This window comes from Cervus elaphus, chromosome 25, assembly GCF_910594005.1.
Source record: "Cervus elaphus chromosome 25, mCerEla1.1, whole genome shotgun sequence".
Classification (NCBI taxonomy): domain Eukaryota; kingdom Metazoa; phylum Chordata; class Mammalia; order Artiodactyla; family Cervidae; genus Cervus; species Cervus elaphus.
Genome location: NC_057839.1, coordinates 32,165,378 through 32,184,977, shown reverse-complemented (window position 1 = coordinate 32,184,977; position 19,600 = coordinate 32,165,378).

Genomic DNA, 19,600 nt, shown 5'->3' with positions numbered 1-19,600 from the left:
TAGCATCACTGACTCAATTGACATGAACCTGAGCAAATTCTGGGATATGGTGATGGACAGGGAAGCCTAGAGTGCTGCAGTCCATGGGGTCACAAAAAGTTGGATAAAACTTAGTGACTGAACAACAACTGTATTGAAAACTTATCAGAAGAGAGAAAAATTCTATTTACCAAAGTCCTGAACAAGAATATGTGAATCATTTTAGCTAGTCCTTTCCTTTAATAAAATAACATGTCCTATGTGAAACATTACTATTAAGTTGGAATGTGTTCACAAATTCATCATCGAATTCATCAAATTTATCATAGAAAGACAGGGAAGTCCATCATGCTGCAGTCCATGGGATCTCAAAGAGTCAGACACAACTGAGCAACTGAACAACAACAGCTGTTGGGTTTGAACAAACAACATGGGTTTGAACTGCATGGGTCCACTTATACATGGACATTTTCCAGAAAATAAGTACTAAAGTCCTACACAGTCCAAGGCTAGTTGAACCTGAAGATGCAGAACTGTGGATAATGAGAGCCAACTATAAAGCAATAGTCAGATTTTGACTGCATAGAAGGTTGCGTGCATGTGTGCTAAGCTGCTTCAGTCTTGTCTGACTCTTTTCCACCTGATACACTATAGCCCACCAGGCTCCTCTGTCCATGGGATTCTCCAGGCAAGAATACTTGAGTGGGTGGCCATGCCCTCTGCCAGGGGATCTTCCCCACTCAGGGATCAGATCCATGTCTCTTATGTCTCTTGAATTGGCAGCCAGGGTCTTCATCATTAGCGCCATCTGGGAAGCCTATCTATCTATCTAAAATTATATATACACAAAACCATGTGTGTGTAAACATATGCATACTTAATGTGTGTATATGTGTATAGATATACAATAAGTGAGTATAGAACGTAGGGTGAAAAGAAATTGGTTGGTCCATGGGGTTTTCCAGACAAGAATACTGGAGTGGTTTGCAATTTCCTCCTGCTGTGGACCATGTTTTGTCAGAGCTCTTCACTATAACCCATCTATCTCAGGTGGCCCTCCACAGCATGCCCATAGCTTCACTGAGTTATGCAAGCCCCTTTGATATGACAAATGCAGGGCTGTTAAAAGATTTTCCTAAGATGTTTGTAAAGATGGCCCTGAATAGCAAGATTTCTCCAAATTATGCAGCCTTATTTTGGTACTCTTCAGACACCAGTGACTACAGGTCATTCACAAGATTTGGGTATAGAAGAAGAGCAGAAGAGTAGGCCAAGTGTCACTACTTGTTGGTTTTTCTTTTTTTAGCAGATGCTCCAAAGGAATCGTTAGGATCACTATTGTGGCTCACACTTACATCTATCAATGAAAGAAATAACTTGAATTTCCAAATATTTCTTTTGCTCTGAGACTGAAAAAAATTAGGAATGTCTGTGAAATATACTTTGCTTAATACACTGGTATTAGTAAAACTACTGAATGGTGTTATGTCAGAATTTGACTAGTTTTACTGTGTTAATAACCACTTATCTGGATGTCTAAAAAGTGTCTAGTTCCCAGATGCTAACCTGGAAATATGTAGCATATATCAGAATAATGGTTCTTAACATTTTGGAAGTCTAATACCCTTTAAGAGTCTAAGGGATGTTTTAGATTCTCTCTTAAAAAATATATATGTATGTATATATATATATATATATATATATATATATATATATATATAAACAAATGTGCTTAAATTTTCATAAAATTTCCACAGATCTCTTCCCAGCAGGACAGTTGACCCCAAATTAAAAAATGCAATTTTAGAAGAAGTTGAATCCTTAATTGCTAGCTTTCTTCACACTTGAAATGCCACTTGAACTAGGATTCTAAATCTTGAGGAAAACGAATACCTCATGGTAACATATTTTCCATTTAGCACATGAAAGCAGTAATTAGCATGAAGTTGAATAAAACAAAGAAGAAAATAGCAAAAATGAAAACTGTGTAATTAAGTAGGTTTTATGGCCTCTTCTCTTACTGTAGAAGACTTACATCTGGATTTGATGCAAGGCCACATTCACCCTAGGACAGCTGACTGGCAGAGTAAAAATGACACCTTTTCCAAGTACATATTTAGTATAAATAGAAGGCAAAACTATATAATTATAGAATATTCTTACATTCTGCTGAAAATGGCTAGAATCTCATTTCTTCATTCTCTTAAAATGAACTTATCTAGCTCTTAACATTTATCAAGCACTTAACACTGTAGGGAGACATCAATAAAAATAATACATCCTCATTGTACTCATGAAATTTTAAATCCATTTGAGCAGCTCACAATTTTTTTGGCAATTGAAAATGGAAAGAATATCAAATTTACCTTCACCACTCTCCCCTTATCAAGGTTGTTTTTTTCTAATAGATTCATTGTATATACCACAGTAAACCTCTTGTCTATTTAATAAATCTACAAATCATGGGATGCCTATAATCTGGAGAACTGTATTAGGAATGTGGTATATTATTTTTTCTAACCTATGTTATGAAGGCAAAGAGATTGAGAATACCTTTTATAAGCAAGAAAATTTACTTTCATCTTAATATAAATTTAATGTCATTATTTGAAAAAGATTAAGTAAATTTGGATCTTCATGTCTAATGATCTGAATTTGTTTAACAAATTTGAGTTTCATTTAGGTTCTTTCTCTCTGGAAAAGGACAAAGCTGTTAAATGAGGTTAACAATTATCTGTAGAGATCTTGGGTAAACCTTTGCCCCTTGACAGGAAATTTGATGACCTCTCAACTGAAGAGGGTTGAAGAGGGAAAGATAGAGTGGGTGTTGAAAATAATTTTTCTGAGAAGAGCACCAAAGGGCACAAATATCCTTCAGCATCTTCAGTGCTTTAATCCTGGTAAACATCAGAAATCATGTGGAGGAATATAGCAAATCTGGATGACAGTGATGGCTGAACCACAGATATGTTTTCTTTATTTGACCACCCCCACAGTATGACTCAAGATTTTGAGAGTCTTTTGCAGAAAACGCCTGTCTACTTATTAGTGTCCAATTTTTTGGACAGTTTAATATATATATTTTAAATAGGTAAATTTATATAACAGCAGAGGCTAAAATCCTTTCAAATCATTGCCATATGAGTACTTTGGAAATTACTTTGAGTGAATATATGTATTCTAAACGGTCAATCTGGTTTATATCTTAGAGCAGAGAAAGTACACTAAAGCAAAGCTGTAGTCAAATGACATCATTCCTTCCAGAACTAAGAATATATTTGTATAATACATTGAAAGAGGTCAGCTATATAATGACTACAGAAACAGGAAGCTATGTAGTGTACTTCAGTTTTCTTAAATATGAACCTAGGTAGATTTTCTTTCCAATCAGATACAGTTGTTTACTATTGTCCTCTCCAGGATGTTGCCCAAGAAGACTGCCTACTTTAGCAGGCCTCTTTATAAGCTGCAGAGGCTACAGTGCCCTTGTAGTGGGGGGGCGGGGAAGGAAGTATTTTCGATGCTAAACCTCTACTCAGATGAAATTTTGGAAATGCTTTATACAGATGAAGTACGTCTTGTGCTTGGCAACACATCTAGTTTTTCCTGTGTTCTGCGTTGATATCCATTTGCATTAAAAACACAGCCAAAATATCTGAAACAAATGTCATCAACTGTTATGAAATTTATTAAATTCATCCGCACACAGGAGGCTTAAAACACTCTTTTTAAATGGTGTTGTCAAAAATTGATACAGCCTATGAAGCTCTTACCTGCTACCAAGAAGTTCACTTTCATTCTCAAGGACAAGTCTTAAAGGACAATATTGCACTTAGAACAGAAATTTGTTTTGAAGGTCTCTATGAAGACAATTTCAAATACAGAATTTGGCAAATGTTTTTATCTATTTGAATAAGATGCATCTTTTGATCAACACATGTCAATCACCATAATGGGTACTACTGAAAAACTTAAAAATGTCTTTGACCAAGCTGCAAGGATAAAAGGATTGGAGGCACATTCTTGAGAGGTTCTCATGCTGGAGCAGTGTCTGCTTGGGTGAGAATCCACAATTATAAAGCCCTCAATTTTCCAACAGATAAGAATCTTCAGTCACCAAGAAAAACAAACCAATTTAATTTTCCTTTAAGAAAATAAAATATACATTTTAATTCAAATCTCTGTTAGTTTGTTCAGGCCGCCATAGCAGAACACCACAAATCAGGTAGCCTAGACAACAGAAATTGCTTTCTCACCATTCTTGAGGCCGGAATTCCAGGATCAAGGTGCTGCAGGCTTGGTTTCTGGTGAGAACTCTCTTCCTGGTTTGTAGACGACCTCCTTCTCACTGTGTCCTCAAAAGAACTTTCCTCTGTGCATGCACACTACTGACATATTTTCCTCTTCTTAAAGTACACCAGTCCTATTGGATTAGGATCTCACACTTTGCTTGAGTCAACCTCCCTAAAGACTTTTTCCAAATACAGTCATCTTCATTAGCATCATTTTTTTTTTTTTTAGATTCCACATATAGGCAATATCATGGAGTCTTTCTCTGTCTGACTTACTACACTTAGGATAAAAATCTCCAGGTCCATCCATGTTGCTGCAAGTGGCATTGTTTCATTCTTTTTTTTTTTTTTTTTAATTGAGGTATAGTTGCTTTACAATGTTGTGTCCATTTCTGCTATACAACAAAGTGAATCGGCTATAAAAGTGAAAGTGTTAGTCACTCCATTGTGCCGACTCTTGTAACCCCATGGCTCCTCTGTCGTTGGAGTTCTCCAGGCAAAAATACTAGAGTGGGTTGCCATTCCCTTCTTCAGGCGATCTCCCTGACCCAGGGATCGAACTCAGGTCTCCTGCATTACAGAAAGACTCTTTACTCTCTGAGCCATCACTTACATCTTCTTCTTCTTGGACCTCCTCCCCACCCCGCCCCCTGTTCTCCATGGGGGACCCTCTAGGTCCCTGAACTATACTGTAGCTTCCCACGAGCTATCTATTTTACACATGGTAGTGTATATATGTCCATGCTTATCTCAGAATTCATCCCACCTCCCCTCGCTCAGCCCCCATCTGTACCATTTTTCTAGATTCCACTAATATGTGTTAATATATGATTTTGTTTTTCTTTTTCTGACTTAGCTTCACTTGTTGACTGACTAATATTCCACTGTATATATGTAATGCATTTTATTTATCCATTCATCTGTAGATGGATATTTAAGTTGCTTCCATATCTTGGTTATTGTAAATAGTGCTGCAATGAACACTAGGATACTTGTATCCTTTTGAACCACATTTTTCTCTGGATATATGCCCAGAAATGGGATTGCTGGATCATATGGCTGCTCTATTTTTAGTTTTGCAAGAAACCTCCATACTGTTCTCCATAGTGGCTGTTAACCGATTTATGTTCCCACCAACATTGTAGGAGGGTTCCCTTTTCTCCACACCCTCTCCAGCATTTACTGTTTGCAGACTATTTGATGATGGCTGTTCTGACCGACATAAGGTGATCTCATTGCAGTTCTGATTTGAATAATTATGGATGCTGAACATATTTTCATGTGCTTCTTGGTCATGTGTATGTCTTCTTTGGAGAAATGTCTATTTAAGTCTTCTGCCCAGTTTTTGATTGGGTTGTTTCTTTTGATGATATTGAGCTGCAAGAGCTATTTGTAAATTTTGGAGACTAATCCACTGTCGGTGGTATTGTTTGCAAATATATTCTTCCATTCTGTGGGTTGTCTTTTTGTTTTATTATTTCCTTTGCTGTGCCAAAGATTTTGAGCTTAACTATGCCCTATTTGTTTATTATTTTTATTTCCATTACTCTGGGAGACAAGACAGATCAAAAAGGATATTGTTGTGATTTATGTCAGAGAGCATTCTGCCTATGTTTCCCTCTAAAAGTTTTATGTTTATAGTATCATCCTGCATCTAGGTCTCACAGACTCAGAGAAGGAACTTATGATTACCAGGGGAAGAAAATTGGGGGGAAGGATATGCTGGGAGTTTGGGATTGACATGTACACACTGTTATATTTAAAATATTAATAGATAACCAATGAGGACCTACTGTATAGCACAAGGAACTCTGTTCAATATTCTCTAATAATCTAAATGGGGAAAGAATTTGAACAAGAACAGATATATATATATACACACACACACACACATATACATATACATACATATAAACATACATATGTGGTGGTGATGCAGTCATTAAGTCGTGTCCATCCCTTGTGACCCCACGGACTGTAGCCCATCAGGCTCCTCTATCCATGGGATTCTCCAGGCAAAAATACTGGAGTGGGTTGCCATTTCCTTCTCCAGGGGATCTTCCCAACCCAGGGATCAAACCCTGGTCTCCTGCATTGAAGGCAAATTCTTTACTGACTGAGCTATGAGGGAAGCCCCCATATATATATACTATCTATTCATAAAACTGAAATGATTTGGTTATATATATCACTTTGCTATATACCTGAAACTAACACATTATTAATCAACTATACTCCAATATAAAATAAAAATTTTAAAGAAAAAATTATAAAAAAAAAAAAACCAAAAACATAGTCATTTTGGGGGCTAGGCTTCTGCCCATGAAATTTTCAGGGGACACAATTCAGCTCATAACATGTCCTACTCGTAAAACTTGCTCATTGATAGACACCTACATGTAGATGTCTCACTGTTGTAATAAAAAAGCAAATCATGCGACTTGAATTCACTTTAAAGAGTCTTCAAGGATTATAGTATTCTTTGAAACAACCTGTACTGTGTGTTAATGGTAACTTTGGTCCTTTCTGTGACTATGTATCTGTGTGTGTCAGGGTTTTTAGCATATGTTGCAAAAAAGTGAAAATTTATTAGATATCAAAATAAGTGGACACTGCCAAGACATAGGCTATTATACAATTGCAATTTTTATTATAGATAAATAAAAATATAAAACAAAATTAAGAGATTTGGCAAGTGACCATTACATTTACATTAAAACAGAAGAAAAGAGAAAAAAATCAAACTCATAGAAACAGAGGAGAGTAGTGGTTGTCAGTGGCTGAGTGATGGAGGAAATTGGGAAATATTGTTCCAAGGGTACAAACTTTTATTTATAAGTTGAATAAATTCCAGGGTCTAATGTACAGCACAGTGACTACAGTCAACAATATGGTATTGTATACTTGAAAGTTGCTTAGAGAATAGATCTTAAATGTTCTCACTTAACACATACACAAAGGTAACTGTATGAAGTGATGAACGCATAACTAACTTTTATTGTGGTAATCATTTCACAATATACACATAAATCAAATGATCTAGTACACCTCAAATTTACTTATCAATTAGACCTCAATAAAGCTAGGAAAACAGATATTACTTTGGAAAGATTATTTTTACATTCAATCTTATGAAAGGGATACACTTCTACTACGATGAAATCAATTGTGTATAAAATTTTATGTATCTACAGCCGTCACTGCTGCTTGTCATTTCCCGTAATTGCTGTTCTTGAATGCATTCTAATGTAACAGCAGCTCACTTCGTTTCTGTATCACATAGACATAATTCCACTTGGTTCCAATTAGCAAACAATCACTCCAAAGGTTTCTCATTAGTAATCAGAGAAAAATCTTCAATTTTATTCAGAGCTGTGTTTGAGATTTTAGAAGTGTAATTGGATTCCTCTGGATAATTGGTTTATCTTACATGAATTGGGCTTTTCTCTAGCAGACACTCATACATCTCTAGCATGCTTACAATCACATCTTAGCCTCCTTAATTATTTAATTTTGCATGGATGTAGATTCATAGTAATTACAACAGATCAGATATACATGTTCGGTCATTTTTCACATGATTTAATAGTCATTGAACTGTCTAATCTTTGTGTTTCTACAGTTTTCAGAGTTGAAAAGCCAATTTAATTGGATAACATAGTCACTGTTTTTATACTTATGAAATAGTTCAGACATATAAAGAGGCAGAGAGCACATAAATTTAGCAAAACATGTCATATGTGAGTGGTGTGAGGGTTCTGTGATCTCGGCACAGTAAGGTTGAAAACTAATCCTTCAATTGTAGTAGCTTGAGCCTCATTTTTTTCTGTCTTTCTGCTGCAAAAGATGAGTCTTTTTCTATATTTCCAAAGAGGTCCCCTGGCTTTCATCATTCATCTTAAATTGATCACCCTCAGCCTAAACTTGCTTTTCTCCTATGACTTAATCATCTACATAGCCATCTAACTCCCTAGTATTTAAAGTGAATACTTTCACCAATCTCCTCAGTTGTCTGGTATTTCTCAAATTATTCAATTATATCTTATTTTAATACCAATGAAAGTTTTAATAATTGCACTATTACAGTATTTCACATAGTATCTGTATTCTAAGTCAAATCACGGGCTAGAGGGTGATCTGATTCCAAAATCTGATTTTATAGTTTGCTTCTTAGAATCACTTCCATTGCCAACTTTCTTTCTAGCTTTGGGGGTTTTAAAACAGTTGTTTCTGTTTTTGTTTTTCCCCAGTCAAGTGATTCTATAAAGGAGATATGTATGTAGGAGATTTATTAGTATATATTTTTGGAAGTAAAACCTTTGAGGAAATGAGGGACTTGGGCTTGAAAGATAAGGTGAACTTTTGTAAAATTAAATAGAAGCAACCAATCCCTCAGGAAACTCTAGGACTGGAATGTCTCTTCATAGTGGTTCTAACTTGAGGGAAAGTGGATAGACCTTTTAACCAAACATCTCTCAGTTGTTGGATGTTGCCTTCACCAGAAAGGAAACATAATTTGTGGCAAGATGTCTCTCTAGCTGACAGAAATTCCTAGAGATAGACTGGATCTTGAACTATTACAAAGTATCATTCCTAGAAGTTGTGGAGACGAGTGACTTGACCTATAAGAAGTAATCTAAGTAGTGGATCACATTATCCACTATATATGGCTGCAGGGTAAAATATATATATATATATATATTATATAAAAGGTCATATTTTTAACAAAGAATAAAATTACCTTGTTTGGGAAACAAAATATCTTGAGAACTGAAACCCTAAGACAGCTAGCTTTTATAGCTATGTGTAATTGTTGTTGTGTATAATTACAAACTAGTAATTTTTTATTATAATGGAGTCTGCTTCAGCAATTGGAGAAAGCTGTATGTGAATGAAACTAATTTAGCATACATAATGCAACCACTAAAGTCATACTTTCGTGGCAATTTATTTGGCTTATCACATCACATATACTGTAAAGTAATATGCATATTAAAAGTCAGGCCAAATATCAAACATTCATGTAAGACATGCTTTTAAAAATTCAAGATAAATTGGCTCTAATAAAAAAATAACTGTGTGTGTACAAGTTTGCTAGAACTTCCACAATGAAATACCTCAGAGTGGGTGGCTAAACAACAGTAAATTATTTTCTCATAATTCTAGAGGCTGAAAATCCAAGATCAAAGTGTTGGCATATTTGATTTCTCCTGAGGCCTCTCTCCTTGGTTCACAGATGGCTTCTGTCTTGCTGTATCCTCACACCGAGTCTTCTCTGTGCATGTATACTCCTGGTGTCTATTCCTTCTCTTATAGAGGCAACAGTCTTCATTTATCCTTTAAAGTCTTAATCTACAAATATAGTCTTTATCTCCAAACTGGTTTTAGGCCTTTAAGATATGAACTTTGGGAAGACCTAATTCAGTCTATAGCATTGTAAGGTTATACTAATGCATTCATTTTCCCCAGAGAGGCTTCTATACATGTTGGTAATCCTCTCAGCCACAGAGATAAATTCTGGGTCCTTCTGGTAATATAATAAGAATGAAGAATTCCATTTCTCTTTGCTTTCCTATTCCACCACTGTGCTTTCTTGATATATTAACACATATTTTTTTAGGTCAAAAGCAGATTGAGAAGTGACAGTACAAAGTCATCAAAACTGGAAAAGAAAAGGGCAAAGAAAGAAATCAGGAACTGACTGGTCTCATTATACTACCAAACTAAGGCAATATAAGGAATTTATCTATCAGTCAGTCGGTCAGTTCAGTCGCTCAGTCATGTCTGCCTCTTTGCAACCCCATGTATCGCAGGACGCCAGGCCTCCCTGTCCATCACCAACTCCCGGAGTTTACTCAAACTCATGTCCATCAAGTCGGTGATGCCATCCAGCCATCTCATCCTCTGTCATCCCCTTCTCCTCCTGCCCCCAATCCCTCCCAGCATCAGGGTCTTTTCCAATGAGTCAACTCTTCCCTTGAGGTGGCCAAAGTATTGGAGTTTCAGCTTCAACATCAGTCCTTCCAGTGAACACCCAGGACTGATCTCCTTTAGGATGGACTGGTTGGATCTCCTTGCAGTCCAAGGGACTCTCAAGAGTCTTCTCTAACACCACAGTTCAAAAGCATCAATTTTTCGGCGCTCAGCTTTCTTCACAGTCCAACTCTCACATCCATACATGACCACTGGAAAAACCATAGCCTTGACCAGACAGACCTTTGTTAGCAAAGTAATGTCTCTGCTTTTTAATATGCTATCTAGGTTGGTCATAACTTTCCTTCTAAGGAGTAAGCATCTTTTAATTTCATGGCTTCAATCACCATCTGCAGCGATTTTGGAGCCACTGTTTCCCCACTTATTTCCCATGAAGTGATGGGACCAGATGCCATAATCTTAGTTTTCGGAATGTTGAGCTTTAAGCCAACTTTTTCACTCTCCTCTTTCACTTTCATCAAGAGGCTTTTTAGCTCCTCTTCACTTTCTGCCATAAAGGTGGTGTCATCTGCAATTTATCTATAGCCCCTTGTCAATTATATAATTCTCAGAATTAAAGAAACAGTTTTCACACACTTAAATAGTAAGTCCCTGGCATGACTTAGGGATCTGAAAGGATGACACAGCTAGTTCCAAAGACATTTTGAAAAAAATCTCATTATAATTTATATTTTTTAAAAAATGGTGCTTCCAGTTCAAGATGGCAGAGTAGAAGGACATGTACTCATCGCCTCCTGAGAAAGCACCAAAATCACATCTAGCTATTGAACAACCATCAACAGGAGGACACTGGAACCTACCAAACAAAGATACACCAATTCCAAAAACAAGAAGTCACAGTGAGATGGTAAGAAGGGCATAATCATGATAAAATCAAATTGCATACCCACTGAGTCATGACCCATGAACTGGAAAACAATAATACCAAAGAACTCCTCCCACTGTTGTGAAGGTTTGGAACCCCACGTCAGGGTTCCCAGCCTGGGGACCTGACAAAGGGACTGGGAATCCTCAAGGAATCTGACCTTAAAGGCCAGTGGGATTTGATTATAAGACTTCCACAGGACCAGGGAAAACAGAGACTCCAGTCTTGGAGGGCACAAACCCAACCTTGAGTGCACCAAGTCTCAGAGAAATAGAACAGTGAATCAAAGCTACCTGCTAGTGTTGGAGGATCTCTTGTGGAGGCGTGGGTCAGCAGGGTCTCACTACAGGGACCTGGGAACTGGCAGCAGTTGTCTGGGAAGGTCCCCTTTGGTATAAACCCTTTTGGAGGTGCCATTAACCCAGTCATAGAACCCATAGACTCTTGAGGGCCAAAAAACTGAGTCACCTCAGGCCAAAAAACTACCAGGAAGGAAGTGCAACTCCACCCATCAGCTGATAATTGGATTAAAGCTTTCCTGAGCAAGGCCCACCAAAGCAAGATCCAGTGTCTCCCACCACCAGTCCCTCCCACCAGGAAACTTACACAAGCCTCTTAGTCTCCTCCATCAGAGGGCAGACAGAAAAAACAAGAACCACAATCCCACAGGGACTAAAACAAAACCTCATTACAGAAAGTTAATCAGCATGAAAAAGCAGAAAGTTACATCTCAGATGAAGGGACAAGATAAAAACCCCAGAAAAACAACTTAATGAAGTAAAGATAGGCAACCTTCCAGAAAAAGAATTCAGAATAATGATAGTGAATATGATTCAGGATCTTGGAAAAATAATGGATGGAAAGATTGAGAAAATGCAAGAAGTGTTTACTAAAGACCTATAAGAACTAAAGAACAAATGAACAGAAATGAATAATACACTAGAAGGAATCCATAGCAGAATAACTGAGGCAGAAGCATGGATAAATGACCTGGAGGACAGAATTGTTGAAATCACTGCCACAAAACAGAATATAGAAAAAAAGATGAAAAGAAACGAAGAGACGTTAAGACACCCCTGGGACAACAGAAATGCAGGAATATTCACATTATAAGGGTCCCAGAAGTAGAAGAGAGAGAGAGAAAGGACCTGAGAAAATATTTGAAGATACAATAGCTGAAAACTTCCCCAACATGGGAAAGGAAATAATCAACCAAATACAGGAAGCACAGAGAGTCCCAGGCAGGATAACCCCAAGGAAGAACACACCAAGACACATAATAATCAAACTGACAAAAATTAAAGACAGAGACAAAATATTAAAAGCAACAAGGGAGAAATGACAAATAATATATAAGGGAACTCCCATCAGGCCATCAGCTGATTTCTCAACAGAAACTCTACAAGCCAGTGGGAAAAAAATGACATATTTAAAGTGATAAAAGGGAAGTGCCTATAACCAAGAATACTCTACCTATCAGAATTCTCCTTCAGATTTTATGGAGAAATCAAAAGCTTTCCAGATAAGCCAAAGTTTAGAGAATTCAGCACCACCAAACCAACTTTACAACAAATGCTAAAGTAACTTCTCTAGGAAGAAAACAAGGGAAAATACGAAAGCAAAAGAAAGAAAGAAAAAATAAGAAAGGAAGATAGTTGGAGAGCAAAAGTAAGCAAGCAAGCAAGAAAGTTGCTCAGTCATGTCTGACATTTTGTGACCCTATGGACTGTAGCCCACCAGGCTCCTCTGTCCATGGGATTTTCCAGGCAAGAATACTGGAGTGGGTTGCCATTTCCCTCTCCACAGGATCTTCCAGACCCAGGGATCTAACCTAGGTCTTCTGCACTGTAGGCAGACTCTTTACCATCTGAACCACCAGGGAAGCTCACCTACAGAAAATAAACCCATAACACTTAAGAAAGTGGTAATAGGATCATACTTATCGATAATTACCTTAAATGTAAATGAATTAAATGCACCAACCAAAAGACAATGACTGGCTGAGCAGATGAAAATGTGCAGGTATGCACTTCCACTTACCACATCACCCTGCTTGACCCCCCAACAATATAAAAAAATGTAATAATTTTATATTGTTATATTAATCATGTTCCCATTATGGCTTGCAATTGTAACTATCTTTTATTTATTTTTTGTCTGGCTATTGATTGCGAAAACTGATAAATATCTTTTACTATTGTGATTATGTAACTATTACTCAATACCATTGTATCATGACTGGTCAACAAAAAATTATAGAATTCTATATTACCAAAACTACCACTTAATAGAAAAACAATAATCACTTTTTAAAATCCAGATGCATATCAGAATTATCATGGAATTTTTTGAAAAATACAAATGCCCAGGTATTTTGTTTGTTTGTTTGTTTTGGCCAGAGCTCCAGATATTTTTCTAATGAACAGCCATGTTTAAAAACAACTGGACTATATGAGGATCTTTTAATTTTATCTAGTTTCACTTTTTCTATTTCATATTCAGTGTTTCTGTTGCATTTAGCTTATGTTTTCCAACTTCTCCATCTCTTCTTTTTTTCTGATATTCTCTCTTAAGCCTTTATCAAGAGTAGTAGAAAAAGCTTATATATACATATATATAAATAGTATGTATAATATACATATTTAGAAAACTTATGAATTTTGACCTAACTAAAAATTTATATTTTGATTCTACTTGTTTGACTTAGTATGAATAGAATGCTAGATTTCTAATTTAAAAAAAATAAATATTCCCCAAGCAACAGGCAACAAAGGTTTACTGTATAGTTTAATATACATAAAGTGAGAGTTGCTCAGTCATGTCCAACTCTTTGAAACCCCATGGTCTATATAGCTCATGGAATTCTCTAGGCCAGAATACTGGAGTGGGTAGTTGTTGCCTTCTCCAGGGGATCTTTCCAACCCAGGAGTCAAACCCAGGGATCAAATCTCCCGCATTGCAGGTGGATTCTTTACCAGCTGAGCCACAAGGGAAGCCCTACTGTATGGCACAGGAAACTATAGTCAATACCTTGCAATAACCTATAGTGGAAGATAATTTCAAAAATAACACATGTATACATATAACTGAATCACACACAAAAAAGAATTCTACTTTTTGAAATTTAGTAATATTTATCCTTTTGCCAGCTTTTCTAAATGTCTTATGGATATCTAATAACAAAATTTTAAATATACTCATGTAGGATATGATTAATATAAATTAATAAACATAAATCTCTCATATTTAAATTATTAATGACATCATCCAAGATGCTCTTTTTCTTTTTTTTTTCTGCACTTGATAAAATATTCTCAAATAAATATTTATGTCTCATTATGATTATATATTGTTTCTTTTCCCTTTTATTTCTTCTGATTTTTGCTTTATGTATTTTTGTTTCTTTGTTGTTAAGGTGCCTAATGGTTTATGATGCCTATCTTCTTTGTGAATTGTACCTCTTATCATTAAAAATATTTATCTTTGTTTCATTTAAAATAAATAAATTTTAAAACTGAATTTTGAAATACAATGTTAAAGTACTACAAAATCGATTAATTATCTACAAGAGCAATAAGTATAACTTTTAATGCAATCTTCTTTAATAGAAAGAAAAAGAAAATCACTGCATTTTACCACTTTTTTAATCCATTCTAGAGTTTAGAAATGTCTAGACAGTCAATAGTAAGTAGTATATTATACAAAGTTACAATTCCCTGAAGAGTAAGATGAACTGAGGTAGGTCAGTTACACAATACTATAGGATGACATTAAACATTTAAACAATTATTTTTTTCCTCATTTCCTATACTGGAATATTTGTTTATTTAATACTGTGACATCATCTCTATGTAATCCAACCAAAATGTGGCCAAAATTACAGGAGCAAGAAAACATCAAAATGTTCTCGTTTAATCTATTGTGATAGGCCTAGATTCTTATCTGGAGAAGGAAATGACAACCCACCCCATTATTCTTGCCTGGAGAATTCCATGGACAGGGGAGCCTGGTGGCTAGAGTCCATGGGGTCACAAGGAGTCAGACACAACTGAGTGACTAGCACTTAGATTCATATCATTGCCACCAAAGAGACTGTCATTACCTTGTAATTATAGCTGATTAATTTTGAAATAAATAGTTCAGCCATGTTTACATTGGTAGAACTGTATAATCTAAATATTCTTCCTCCACATTATACATGCTGTTCCTACTGACAACAATATTGAATATATTATAATAACCATTAAGAATTAAGGGCATATGCACATCTATTTTACTGCTTTATAATGATTGAATTCAGCCCTGTAAAATATTGAAAGTAGATCATTGGAAAAAATCCCCACAACCAATTGAGTGCAGTATATTTTAAAAATTTAAGAAGTCATTGACCAGATGGCCTTCACATTTCCCTCAGCTTGACTAAACTTCAGATGGATTTCTTTCTGTCTCTAAGTAACTGATATCCCTCTCATCCTGGTTTTATAAGAATTCTGTAAGAATTCAGATGACTTACACACTGAGGCCCTTCTCCTTCCTTCACCTAGAAAATTGTTTTAGAAAGCTTATAATTTTGTTATTTCTCTGCCCCAATGAAAACTAAATATTTTTAAAAGCCTCTTACCAGTTTTCAACTAAAGGAATGTCTCTCCATGGCCAGGGAGCCATCACATTAAAATGTTATCAGCAAGGAAGAGAGCATCTATATCTCTCAGTCTTTGTGTAATACTAGGAGCCTATATGGGCTTCCCTGGGGGCTCAATGGTAAAGAATCTAATGCAATACAGAAGACATGGGTTTGATCCCTGGGTCAGAAAGATCCCTTGGAGGAGGGAGTGGCAACCCACCCTGGTACTCTTGCCTAGAGAATTCCATGGACAGAAGAGCCTGATAAGCTGCAGTCCACAGGGGAAGTACAGAAAGTTGGACATGAGTGAAGCGAATAAAACAGCAGCAGCAGCAGCAAGAACCATTTTTTTTTTTTTATTTAGCTCCATAAACTGGGGCCCACCAGGCTCCTCTGTCCATGGGATTTCCAGGCAAGAATATTGGAGTGGGTTACCATTTTTCTTCTCCAGGAGATCTTCCTGATCCAGGAATTGAACCCAGGTCTCCTGCATTGCAGGCAGAGTCTTTACCAACTGAGCTACAAGGGAATCCCATATTTCATAGACCCTGACTAACAAACACAGATGGTATAATCACAGAGAAAAATGTTTGCAAATTCAGGAAATAACTCAATATACTCAACACATGCCTTTGATCAACTTCCTTTCTGACAACTTCCAATACTTTTCCATTAGCTCATCCCTGCCTGTGGAATCTCTCCCGTGTTTTTTTTTTTTTCAATGAATTCAGATTGAGTTCTTTCCTCTCTACCTATGACAATAGCTTTGCATAAAATTTTCCTTGCATATTTAATTTGGATGAAATTTTTGTTTTGACACTATTTTCTATGATGGCCTCCTCATTCCCCAAGTAACACATTTCTAATATTGCTCTGTAAGTTTTCTATCTCCCTTTCTGTAGACTAAATCAGAGTAAAATATTAAATCAATGTTTTCCCTTACCTTTTATTCATAGGAAAGAAAATCCTCTCGATGGGCTGGGTCAATGTTGTGATGCTTATTACTTGAGAAAAGTAGCTTCTGAAGATGCATCTTTGATATTCTAACTCTAAAATGACAGGGGAAGGAAATTTTAAAGCTTATTTGAATCAGTTGATTCTTTAAGTTAAACTCACAAAGACAAAAACATATAGTATGGCAAAAAATTATTTTTCCATAATTTTAACTCAAAAATAAAGTAAATTTTTCACTTGATCTTTTTTATTCCCCAGAGATTTTTGAAAGTAGCATGTTCCATTTAAAGATATACCAGATAATTGCAAGGTTATTAAATTTACAGTTGGTTGAATATTATAAAATAATAAATTTTCACCCTTGAAAATTAAGAGAATATATGTGATTTTAATGATTTTGCAAATTTTTGAAAGAAAGAGTAATGTCTAAAGAAAGAAATGCTGATGGTTCAGTTATTCATTCTTATGAAAAGTTAATAGACTTTACAGAAATTGCAATAAAAATGTTCAACATCACTAATCACCAGGGAAATGCAAATCAAGACCACAAAGAGATATGACTTCACACCTGTCAGAATTGCTATTATGAAAAAGAACATAAATAAGAAATGTTGGTGAGCATGTGGAACAAAAGGTATCCTCATACACTGATAGTGGGAATGCAAATTGGTGTAGCCAATGTGGAAAATAGTATGGAGTTTTCTTTTAAAACAAAAAATAGAACTATCTTATGACCCAGCAATTCCACTCCTGGGTACATATCTCAAAGAAAGAAAAATATTAATAAAAAAGATATATGAACCCCAAAAGTTTGTAGCAATATTATCTGTAATTGCCAAGATATGAAAGCAACCTAAGTGCCCATAACAGATGAATGGAAAAATAAGATGTGGTATATATGTAAAATGATAAAATACTCAGCCATAACAAAGAATGAAATTTTGCCATTTGCAGAAATATGGCTGGACTTAGAGGATATTATGCTAAGTAAAATCAATCAGAGAAAGACAAATACTGTATAATATCATTTATATGTGAAATCTAAGTAATACAATAAACCCAGTGAGTAAGCAAAAAAGCTGACTCACAGATATGGAGAACAAACTTGTGGTTACCAGTGGGTAAGAGAGAAGGAGAGAGGGGAAATATAAGGCTTGGGAATGAAGAATTACAAACAGTTAAGTTTAAAATAAGCTACTAGGATATATTGTACAACACAGGGAATAAAGCCAACATTTTATAATATCTATAAATGAAGTATAATCCTTAAAATTGTTAAACTCTATATTGTACTCTTGCAACATATAATATTGTACATCAATTCACTTAAATTAAAAAAGGTATTACCCGTTTCATATCTTCTCCAATTCATGGCAAAAAGAAAAAAAGCTCAATGAATAGAATCAAGCTTATCTATCATTAAAGTGGCAGATATGCTATTAAAACAACTGATTTGGAAAAATTGAACACTGACCATTTCATTACATTAAAAAGAACTCAAACCAGCAGGGATTCTTTAAATAGCATGTTCTTCTATTGTATTAAAAATGTTTACACATCATTAACTTCTTGAAAGAGAATAAGGCCTAGGGAAACTTAACATTTAAAAATTAAGAACCACTGCTATGTAGAAATAAAAGCGAGCAATTGGTCATATAATGCTTCTTAGTGTTAAAAAGAGTAAATTCACAGATAGTCCATTTATACCCAACTTTACAGACAGTAAAGTTGGTACAGTTTCTAATATTTTGGCATTAGCATTGATTTTGTGTCTCTCTGCTTTATAGTTAGTAAGTTTGTAGCAGGTAACCAGAGGCCATCACTTACATAATCTTTATAAAGTATTTCACTAGAATACTGGAAATTAGTTTTCTTTCATGTTCACCATGCTTCCCCATGAAAACAGACAAAGACTTGATCTCTATTTCTTTCAACCATTTAATATATATTTATTGAATATCTCTTATGTGCGAAGAATGTTCTGGAGAATCTATAGCAGTAAAAAAAAGAGAAAGCAACATCCGTGTTATGCTTATATTCTATAGGTGATATCTATCACCTCTATATAGTGAAAATGAAGTCTCTCAATTATGTCTTTGGGACCCCATGGACTATAGCCTACCAGGCTCCTCCATCCATCCATGGGATTTTCCAGGCAAGAGTACTGGAGTGGGTTGCCATTTCCTTCTCCAGGGGGATCTTCCCAACCCGGGGATCGAACCCAGGTCTCCCACATTGTAGGCAGATGCTTTTACCGTCTGAACCACCAGGGAAGTCAGTCAAAGTTAAGAAGAGAAATAGAGCAAGGAAGTGTGGGATGGAGCTGCTATTTTAGGTCAGGTGATCAGAGGAAGCTTCTCTTACCAAGTGGTATTTGAGCAGAACTTTGAATGGAAATGAGTGAGGAAGACCCCAGATAACTGGGGAAGAGTGTTCAGACAGAGGGAAGAAGTCCTAAAGAGGAGCCTAACATATTTGAGAAACAGCAAAGGGGTCAAGTCTTCCTAGAAGCTCATTGTATTAGCTTCCTGTGGCTACTAAAATAAATTAACATCCATCTAAATATTATGTATTATTTGGGCAGTGTTGTATTGCTTCCCTTGTGGCTCAGCTGGTAAAGAATCTGCCTGCAATGCGGGAGACCTGAGTTTGATCCCTGGGTTGGGAAGATCCCCTGGGAAAGGGAAAGGCCACCCACTCCAGTATTCTGGCCTGGAGAATTCCATGGACTGTATAGTCCATGAGGTCACAAAGAGTTGGACACGACTGAGTGACTTTCACTTGGGCGGTAAAAAATGGTATCTCTTCTCCAAAGTTGACATACACACTCATGCCCCAGACACACATCATATATGATGTGTGTGTTCTTCACATAGTTAAAACTATGAAAGT